This window comes from Nomascus leucogenys, chromosome 3, assembly GCF_006542625.1.
Source record: "Nomascus leucogenys isolate Asia chromosome 3, Asia_NLE_v1, whole genome shotgun sequence".
NCBI classification, from domain to species: Eukaryota; Metazoa; Chordata; class Mammalia; order Primates; family Hylobatidae; genus Nomascus; species Nomascus leucogenys.
In genome coordinates, this window is record NC_044383.1 from 120,664,750 (window position 1) to 120,676,291 (window position 11,542).

Sequence of the window (11,542 nt, forward strand, 5' to 3'; positions counted from 1 at the left end):
ATCTCACTTGTAGAGTCATTATTTTCTTCTCTCGCCTATTTTAAATGACATGCAATTAAGGTGAAGAATTGCTTCATTGATCTAGCATTTAATAGAAACCATCAATGAAAAGTTAAATGCTAATGGAAAAGAAACCAAATATTTAGTGACAGAGAATGATTTTTCAGATGCATACATCGCACGTCACACTCATGCTCATGCAGTGGATAACCCAAGCTGTACTAAAACTTAGTATGATGGTCATATTAATGTAGATGTTTAATCGCCTTCTCCTTCTACTTCTTCTTTTTTTTTTTTTTAACAGGGTCTTGCTCTGTCACCCAGGCTGGAGTGCAGTGGTGCAATCACGGCTCACTGCAGCTTAGACCTCCCCAGCTCAGGTGATCCTCCCACCTCAGCTTTCTGAGTAGTGGGGACCACAGGTGCGCTCCACCACACCTGGCTTAGATCCTTAATTTACACCCTTGCCTTCAAGATTTAAAGTTACTGTAAACGGAATAAGAGTTCGCCCTGTGCATTGTTTGCAGAATGAGCGAGATCCAGGGGAATCCTTTTGTATGTGATAAAGGAAGCTGGTATGCTGTCACACACGGCAGTCAGCAAATTTCCTTCAAGTTCCCATTGCCTCTGTAATATTCAGAGAAACTCAGAAGAAAAAGAATGTATTTCAAACTGTTAAAGGAGCCCTCAGCACTGCCTTGTGCTTTTTTTAAACAAAATTATAGATTCACTCACAAAGAACTGTAAACATTTCATCCATGTTTAATTTTTAAAAGTGGTAGATAAGATTATGGCTGTGTATTATACAAACTGGGGCTTGACTGTCACATCCACCAGTCATGGAAACTTCTATAGGTTATTATGATCTCTCTGGGCCTTGGTGTCTTCAGATGTCCAATTGGGTTAATACACATCTGCTAAGGCTGTTATGGAATTAGAGATAATAGTGTATGTAGGGGCCCTGCACATGGTCCGCACTCCTTGTATTGTTATTTAGAGAAGTGCTGTGCAAACTGTTTACATTGAAAGGACAGTCGCATTCTCTGAGTCTGATATTGCTTGAAGGCCTTCTTTCCTGCTGGTGGCTGACTTTCCCTTTTCTTATTGTTCTAAGAATACTTCTCCATTTGGGCCATTGTAAATAGTAACAATTGTTTGGTTATTCCATCAGAAGGGAGAAGCCTTCCTGGAGCCTGGCTGGCAGAGCCCCTGTCTGATCTGTCTAGCAGTTATGGAGCTGGAGACAGGCGCAGTGCTCTTACTTCCTCCTCAAGGAAAAGAACCCCACCAAAATAGATCCTCATCGTCTTGCAAACACCACCCAGAATAAATACACAGGAAATGAGGGCAAAATCCCACTGTGGTGGTTATTAAGGCAAAATTCTTCCCAAAATATAAAGCTTTTCAGTGTGTAGGAGGGAGTACAGCAGTGGATATTACAGTGCATGAATCATTGTGGTGCTAATTCCAGATTATAAACTGAGTAATATACTATATGCCAAATGGTTCTATTTAGATTAATTGATTAATATTTTATCCAGAGAAATCTTTCTACATAGCTACATTTACAAACAAAGATAAATTAGTCAAAAAGCATAAGAACCAAATTGTCCATGGAGTTTCGTGGAAAGTTAGTATCTTGGCATTAAACAAATAATAAACTTCAGCTCTCTTCACATCCATAATGAAGCTTGTAACAACAAAAAAAAATACGATGCTGTCTAAGCCTTTATAACGCTTAAAAATTAAAGCTAGATGCAAATTAGAAATAAAGATGAGGAGAGGGGACCCCCACCAAAGAAAAACACAGCACTAGAAGACCAGCTACTTGAGCAGTAAGATGACATTGCATTAAATTATTGTTAAACCAAATTATTTCTATTCAAGCAAAATAGCGATCTTCATTAATCATAAAATTTACTGTGCTTTCTCCCTTAATTTGCTGATTTCCCTATTGTTCAGACGATGACTAAAGTTGAAGAAAATGTTAATTCGAATCCAAAATTATGGCCAACTCCTTAATAATAGTATTTGACAAAATTTGAAGGATGTCAGCTTGTATAACTTCTCAGACATGAAAAGCTTCATTTACTTAAAAAATTGTAATCCTTCTTAATTCATAAGAAAATCAGCTTATAGGAAGGCAGCACCCTGGCCTAGTGGAAAGTTAGAAATATCTACAGAAGAAAGGTGTCTCATGAGCTTTCTAGTCCTGTTTCAGAAATGGAAAAGGAGATGTAATTCCCTTAACAGATATCAAAACTTACTATAAAGCTACTGCAATCGAAGCAGAATGGTACTGATAGAAAAACAGATAGATCAATGGAAAACAATAGAATCCAGAAGTAGGTCTGACTATATCTGAGAGCAGACATCATTTGGGAAAAGGTGTATAATATTCATTTTGCATATAATACAAAATACATATAATAATGGGGTTGGATAATTGACTGTGTATATGCAAGAAAATAGCCTTCAACTCCTATCTTGTAACACAGCCCAAAATAAATTCCTGAATATCAAGGAGCCAAATATGAAATAAGGAAAACTATAGAATATATTTTTAAAAAATTTAGAAAACATTTTATAGCTGTGGAATGAGAAAAGCTTTCTATAGCAAGATAGGAAGCTTAGTTAGGTAAATAACTGAATATATTTTCAAGAAACTATTCATAGTATAGGGTACTGTGTAGCTTATAAGGGAAATAAAGAGTCGGTTCAATAAAAAGGTATAATTTCTGTGTAGTATAAAGCAGAGAACAAATGAGCTTCTAAGAGAAAATATTTACAACACATATAGGACAATGGCTTAATATTTCTAATACACAAAGAGCTCTTACACATTAATTAGAAAATGACAAACGGGAACAGGCAATTCGCAGCAGAGGAAATGCAAACGGCCAATAAACATAAGAAAAGATGTTTGAGAAGACATTTATGGTGTTATTTATAGTAACCCAAAACCTGCGTGTGTGAGTAGGAGTGAGGGGGTGTTAAGAAGAAATATGTTCACTGGACGCAGTGGCTCACGCCTGTAATCCCAGCACTTTGGGAGGCTGAGGCAGGCGGATCACCTGAGGTCAGAAGTTTGAGACCAGCCTGCCAACATGATGAAGCCCCTTATCTACTAAAAATGCACAGACTAGCCAGGCATGGTGGTGCACGCCTGTAGTCCCAGCTACCTGGGAGGCTGAGGCATGAAAATCACTTGAACCTTGGAGGCAGAATTTTCAGTGAGCTGAGATTTTGCCACTGCACTTGTGTTGTAATATCAAGAATAGAGGATGACAAACAATCTGGGTGACAGAAAAAGACTCTGTCTCAAAAAAATAAAAATAAAAATAAATAAAACCAGAGAGCTGGACCTCCATTTCCAGGTGGAGGCCAGGGAAGCTGCCACAGAAGAATGGCTGTGGTGGGCCAGGCCATATGGTGAGCCTGGCAGAGATTGCCATGGACCAAGCATGGCACATAAACCACCAGACCTCACAGCATCTGACAGCATAGGCCACGACATTTGTGGGGACCATGGCCAAGGCCCAGATAGGAGGAAAACTGTCTCAATATCACTATGGTTATCAAGGTCTACATGCTTCCCATGCTGAACCCCCAGCCCCAACACACACCAAATTCTTGGCATTACGTTAACCCCTCTGAAATGAGGTACAGCTACAGGGAAAGGGAGGGTATTCCAAATTAACTGAGGTTGGGTCTTCACCTAACTGATGACATGAAGCCTCAAACTAGACATTAATTTGTGTTAAAGAAGAATTACATTTTATTTTTTCCTTATCAAAGTTTGGACTCGTAGCAGTTAAATGCATTTTCATACGTTTATATATGGATGATTGAAAAACATTGTTAAGAGTAGTTGCCTAGGAGAAAGAGGCTATACAGTTGGAAGGTGAAGGAGAGACTATTGGTTTTACTTCAGGCACTTTCATAATGTTTAAATAGTTAAGTAGATACTAGTTAAATAAGTTAATTGACTGAAGTAGTACAAATTGCAAAGACAAAAAAGGCAGGTTCAAAATTATTTTGTAGTACACGATAAAAGTCAAGGCTCAAAATGCCTATTTTGAGTGAATTATTAGTATCTCGAAACATCAATTTACTAATTTATAATGTGAGAAGACTGGGTTAAGTGATTACATAATCTCTTCTCTCTAAAATTATCATAAGGCAGTGAGTTTTCCGTCCTTGAAAATGTACAGCCAAATACAGTAGAAAAGAGTCATATTTGTGAAAGACCTTGGATAAGTAAAGAGCTTTCTAACAATGTTCTTCTAAAGATAATAACTATAGGAACAGCAGTGGAAACATAGAGTTGTGCCAAGAACAGGGCTTGGTTATCAATCCCAGGTCTGCCAATTATTTTCTGCATGACTTTGGGCAAGACAATTTAAACATTTTGGGTTAGATTACATCTGTAAAGCAGGAGTTCCCAAACTTGGCATTGGCATCAGTCCAAGATTTAAAAAAATACACATTCCATAAATCCAACAGAAATGTCACCAAAAGACACTCCGAGAATGTTCACAGCAACACTATTTGTAATAACTCAAAACTGTGAAAAACCTGAATGTCCATCAATGAATAAAGAATAAAGAAAGAAATGTTGGTGGGCTCATATGATTGGATACCATACAGTGGGGTTCAGCAAACTTTGTTCTATAAAGGTCCAGATAGTAAATATTTCTAACTTTGCCAGCCATGTAATCTCTGTGGCAGCTAAACTCTACCATCATAGTGTGAAAGCAGCTGTAGATAATACTGAGACAAATTAGGCTGGCAGTATTTCAATAAAACTTTATTTATAAAACCGGAGATTGATCCCTTACTATATAGCAATGAAAACAAACTAGAACTACCTGCAATAACATGGATGACTTTCACAAGCACACTGTTGAGTGAGAGAAGCCACATACAAAAGAATACATGCTGTGTGATTCCATTTGTCTAAAATTTCAGAATTGGCAAACGTAAACTATGATGTTAAAAGTCAAAATAGAGTGGTTATCTTGGTAGAGTGGTGCCTAGTAGGGGGCCCAGAGGGTTTCTTCTGGGCTGGATTGCTTTATTATTTAATGTGAGACTGTGTTCACTTTGTGAAAATTAATCTGCATATTTACAGGGCTTGCACATTTTTTCCTGATGTAAGGTTTACTTCAATGAAAAAGTTACCATAAAGAAATATAAATATTTCAGTGTCTCACTCTGTAGAATCGGATTCGTTGGCCAGGGGTGTGGCTTGAGGATCTATCCTAAGCCTGCCTTGAAGAAGTAAAGTGAGCTGCCTAAGGTCACGTTATTGGCAGAGCTGAGACAGAGAGCAAGCTCTTACAGTGTTGGGCATGGAGTGAGTCAGCCCTGCATTAAGAGAGGACGCAGCATCTGCCCTTGAGAACGGACTGGGAAATGGCTAAAAGAAGTCAAGGTCACATTCTGGACTCCAACCTACAATCATATTTGCACTGTCACCTGGACATGCTCACTGACTTCTGCCACCTGGGCAGCACCCAGTTCAGAACTTTGCAGATTGCTGGAATTGCTGGGGAGCTGCCAGAGGGCTTTCAGAACTCAGCATGAGTACAGCGAGTAGGGCAGCCAGCTCCCAAAGGGGATAGCCTCAGCATAGTTTCCCGCTCTCGGCTCTCTTACAGGAAGGCATTGCAGTGTAGCAGACACAATCTGAAGTGGGGGTTCAAACACACACAGCTTCACGTTCTGGTTTTGCAACTTGCTGGCAGATTAGTGAATTTTACTCAATCCCAATTTTTCTCATCTGTAAAATAGCCATAAAATCGACCCCCCACTGCCTCTTCCTCACCCCTCCCACAGATAAAGGATTTTTTTTTCTCTTTTTTTCTATTGAATCTTCATTGAACTAACATTTACACACCAAGCACAGATTGTCTCATCTAATTCTTGTCAGTAAAGAAGTTTCATTTATGATCCTCATTTTACAGTGAAGAAACTAGGAATCAGTTGACTTAAAAATGACCTGTCTAAAGTCACACAGGTAAGAGGTAGAACCAATTTCCCACTGAAGAAGTGTGCCTGGGAGCCTGAGCTCGTAACTACTGCTTGTGATGATGACAATGCCTGGCAGTTGTCATCCTGTCTGGCCCATGGATGAAATTTAATAGAAGTTAATTCTGCATTTCCTCTTTTCTTAAAGAGCTATGAATTGGAGCTGAGGCCTGGCAGTCAGAAAGCCAGGATTCTAGTGGGCTGGTAAATCACTTCTATTTCCTTGCAGCATAATGAAAGCATGGGATCAGATCACTCTCCTTAAGCGTTTCTTCTGGGCTGAATGAATTTGTACTCTTTACAGGTCTGAATGCTTGCTCTAAACAGAAAATAAGTTAGTTTTTCCCTAAAATTTTATGAAAAGTTTACACTCATTTCCATCATCTGAGTTTGTTTTGATATTTAAAACATAGATATTATGTCCTACCTAAACCTCTCTCCATGCACTCACTCACACTCACCTCATCCCATCTCGCAATCTTGTTTGTTCCTTTACTCCAGGCACACCTAATTCATGGCTGCACATTCCCAAGGGCACCCTAGAAGGGGCACTCTCTTGGTTTGAAAAGCAGAGGTGTCAGTAGGTTTCATCAGGTCTCTGTACCTACACAATTCTATTACTCTGTTAACCTGTGTGATATGGAGGTTTATGACATAGAAGTTCTCCCCAGACCGGACCATGAACTTCCCAAACTCATCCAGAACTGAACCACCTTAAAACACGCTCTTTTGATATCTTGCCAACTTGGCAGATAAGACCAGATTTTCTACAAATTAAAAAGTGGTGATGGTGATGTGTTTGTTGGTGATGATGCTGATAAAATATGACCCCTTCTTTATACGAGATGATTTCTTATAAAGGCAAATGAAAATTTTGTATCAGAGTTGGAAACCACTGGACCATCAAGTACACTTGAAGGGCAAGAAAGATAAATTTACAGACAAAACTAAGGATTGTTTTAATATTATGTATTTCTCTATCATCTGCCCACACCTGAAACCCAATTAACATTCAAGGGAGAATGAGTTTTGTTCAAGCCATTTAGAAGAGTAAAAGGAAAAGTAAATTTTAATAAGCCAGTATTTTTCTCTTGACACAAAGATTAGCAGAATTTGGGAACACTGTTTAAAATAAGTGTTATAGGCTGGGCGTGGTGGCTCACGCCTGTAATCCCAGCACTTTGGGAGGTCAAGGTGGGCGGATCACCTGAGGTCAAGAGTTCGAGACAAGCCTGGCCAACATGGTGAAACCCTGTCTCTAATAAAAATATAGAAAATTAGCCGGGCATTGTGGCAGGCACCTGTGATCTCAGCTACTCAGGAGGCTGAGGCAGGAGAATTGCTTGAACCTGGGAGGTGGAGGTTGAAGTGAGTCGAGATCACATCATTGCACTCCAGCCTGGGCAACAAGAGTGAAACTCTATCTCAAAGTAATCATAATAATAAGTTGTTATAATATATGGAATGTATATTGCAGCATTATATTTTAAAAACAAACCATTACAAAAACACTGTTAATTTTGGAAGGCACATTAGCCAGTAGGGTTGAAAGATTTAATGTTCCAGTAATAGGAGTTTGGAATTCCAAAACACAGAGAAATTGTCACTTTTATTGTTTTGCTTAGTTTGGTTTTATTTCAGGAAGTTAGGAGACACTGGGCCCGACAGCGCAGATGACAAGCCGTGATGCAAATGCTTCCTATCTATGAGACAGGAAATGCTCTCAGACCCTGCACGTAACTCCCTGCAAAGTTTGCTCTTTGTTTTTGGTACATCCATTTGCTTCTTTGTGCTTAATTCTATGTATTGTGTACAGATGAGACAAAGAGAAAGCTGCAGTTATAGGACAGCATATGACTTCTAAAGAAATTGCTCTTACATTATCAAGGAGCAAATGAAGAGTTTCACTGATTTATGAGGAGACATTTGTTATAAACTGAAGGACTTGCTACAGTAGCCATATAAAGGACCTGATAATGAAATTTTTCAGGTCACACACACACATATGCACGCACATACGTATATGCACATATACAATTGTTTTTCAAGTGATTTCAGATTTTTCAAATGCAGTCACTAAAGATCAATTCTAGCAATTAATACATTTTGAATTTGTACCCTCTGAGCTCTTACCATTTTGGTCATGTAGATCTTGGGAATTAAGAACCTAGAATATTTTTCTTCATAATTTTGACACTGATTCATCCTATTTTTTTTTTTTTCAGGGAGGAAGGGGGTCACAGGGTCTCACTCTGTCACCCAGGCTAGTGTGCAGTGATGCGCGATCATAGCTTGCTGTAACCTCAAACTCCTGGGCTCAAGTGACCCTCCTGCCTCAGCCTCTTGAGTAGCTGGGACCACAGGAACGGACCACCAGGCTAAAAATTAGCCTGGCTAATTTTTTAAAATTTTTTGTAGAGACAGGGTCTCACTATGTTGCCCCGATTTGTCTTGAATTCCTGGTCTTAAGCAGTCCCCCTGCCTCGGCCTCCCAAAGTGCTAGGATTACAGCCAGGAACCACTGCACTGGACCATGATTCATCCTGTCTTTGAATCTGCCCACCTGGAAGTGTTGTGTAAATTTTTCCGTGAAGACTGGACTTGGCTTCAGTTCAACTATCAGATTCTTCACAGTGCCTCAGAGGTATGCTCCTACTGCTGCAAAAAAGGCTGGGGGAGGAAAGTATTTTAAAATTATTGAATGATCCTTGCTTAAACTTGCAAATTTACAGTGGCCAGGAGCACAAAATCATGGCAAAAAAATTTTCCTCCTACAAGTACTTTTGATGAATTTATTACAATATTATTTCAAGCCCAACTAGAGAACTGCAATAGAATGATACATTTCATCCCATTTGCTATACAGCCGGTTTTCATTACAAAAATCTTGTTTTTACTTTAGTTTCATTTTTAAGGCAAATATTTGGCCCCTGGTTGAAGGAGTAGCATGTCAGCCCTCAGCATTTGAAAAGGGAATTGCATGTTGGCGGAGCCATGCTCCCTCCCAAGCCTGTGGGATAGGAGCCTTGCTTGTCTCATCCACCTCTAGTAGCCCTGGGCATTCCTTGATTTCCAGCACAAAACTTCAGTCTCTGCCTCTTGTTTACATGGCCATCTTCTCTGTGTATCTGTGTCTTCAGATAGTGTCCTCTCTGTGTGTTATTTTCTCTTCTAAGGGCAGCTGTCTTTTGGGATTAAGGATACACCTTATTCCTTGTGATCCCAACAATTACATTTACAACAACCCTATTCCAAAAAATGTCACATGCTGATGTATTGTGGATCAGAACATCAACATATCTTTTTGGGAGGCACAATTCAACTCATAAGACCTGCCAAGCACCACTCTAGGTGCCAGATTACAGAACAAATAAGACAGAGTTCATGCTCTGCAACTACAAGGAGGTTGACATGAAACAAACAAAAACCAAGAGTATCAGTTCATGATAAGTGCTATGTAGACGATTATAGGGCACCTTAAACTTAGATCGGGTGCTACAGAGACAATTATATAATAGGGCACCTACTCTGAAAAAATCACTCTAGGGTGATCTTTAAGCTGAGATCCCAAGAAAAGATGAAGGCAGTCATGCAGAAATAGGAAAAAGAAGATTCAAGGTTAAAGAAACTAAGGCCCCAGGAGGAAAAGAACTGCCCCTATCCCACTGCTCACAGCAAAATCTGTCAGTAAGAAGGGCTTCCTTTTTTTCCATGAATTTATGTATGACCTCACATATGATCTGCTTAAGTTTGAGCTCCTGGTAGGTAACGTTCTGTAAAGTTATGGACAGATGGAACAGCAACCCAAGGAATAGAATTTTTCATGCTCTTAAAAAAAAAAGTATTCATCTTTAGCTTGAAGGTGGCATATTGTTTTATGGACTATAAGGCAATTCTTATAGTTTGGAAGCTATTTTCCAAATGTAAACTGAAATATCATTGAAAGGAAGTGTAGACAATAAATAGAGAAACTATTAGTGACCAGCTAAGTCCTCCTCATATCTCCTTAAACGATATCAGATCTGGTTTGCAACTACTCATTCATGAAAGACGTTAGTTTCATTTACAAGAAAATCATCCCCAAATTTGTCTTAAATCAGATAAATTTAAAGAAATAAATGGGGCCAGGTGTGGTGGCTCATGCCTGTAACCCCAACAATTTGGGAGGCTGAGGCGGGCAGATGACCTGAGGTCAGGAGTTTGAGACCACCCTGGCCAACATGGTGAAACCCTGCCTCTACTAAAAATACAAAAATTAGCTGGGTGTGGTGGCGGGGGCCTGTAATCCCAGCTACTCAGCAGTCTGAGGCAGGAGAATTGCTTGAAACCGGGAGGCAGAGGTTGCAGTGAGCAGAGATTGTGCCACTGCACTCCAGCCTGTGTGACAGAGTGAGACTCCATCTCAAAAAAAAAAAAAAAAAAAAGGGGGGGAATACTGAAATAATTATAAGAATATAATTAATGTAATATGAATAAAAAATTCAGAGAAAGAATGTAGAAATAGCCATTATTTATGTTTGTGACTATATTTCATAGAAGCCACATTTTCCCAAGAACGTTCTTACCTTTTAAAATTCTATATATCCTATAGTATAGGACATAGTGATCTAAAGCTGGTATCTAAGTGGTTTCATCTCAAGGAAAATTAAAACATTGCATGACAATGAAAAACAGCAGAGAAAATTTAAGGGCCAAGATCTTGTACTTTTTCTATGTCAAGTTTGGGTTTGCATTTTCAAAACTCTTAGAAAGATTAACAATAAAAATAGGGCACCTTTTTTATCTCTGTTGTCTGCAGATATAAGCATATTTTACTTACTGAATTATTAACTTTTCCATATGCCTGTCAATTTTTAGAAAAAGACCAAGAACTTCTAAAATAACATGTCAGAATCTGTGATTCAGAGAGAGAACAAATGTATTCAGCTCTCAGAATAACCTAAGCTCTGACCCAATTGAGTCTTAAATGAGAAGCTTTCTAAGAATATGGTTGTTTCACAGTAACTTTCTATGAATTCTCTCAAACAAAATTTAACAAGGGCCACGACTTCCTAAGATATTCAAAATTTAACACTGCTCATCCTTTCATCCATTTTTTGGGGGAAAAATCAAGCTACAGATCCTTAAAAATTAAGCAAATAAGCAGAAACCTTCCTGTACAATCAGCATTTCAAGACACTTCCAGGAGGGTCGTGTCTTTCTATTGAGTTATATTTCAAGTAATTGCATTAGCAAAAAGGTGTTAGGAGATTAAACATAAAGTGTATTCCACGAAATCCCTTTGGGTCAAGGTATACTCCCCTAAACACACTAGACCAGTGTTCATTCATCTGTGGGATGGTGAAATTCCTCCCACTCTCCCTACCCCCAGAACCCTCACCTGTGGTTCTTGGAGGCACTAGACTCAGACGTGGGGCATCCGTTGTTCTGGCCCAGAGGGTGGGCACCATGAAGGCTGTTGCTCTTGAGCCCCTTCCATCAGGGCAGCCACAAAGGAGGTCAGTTTTTA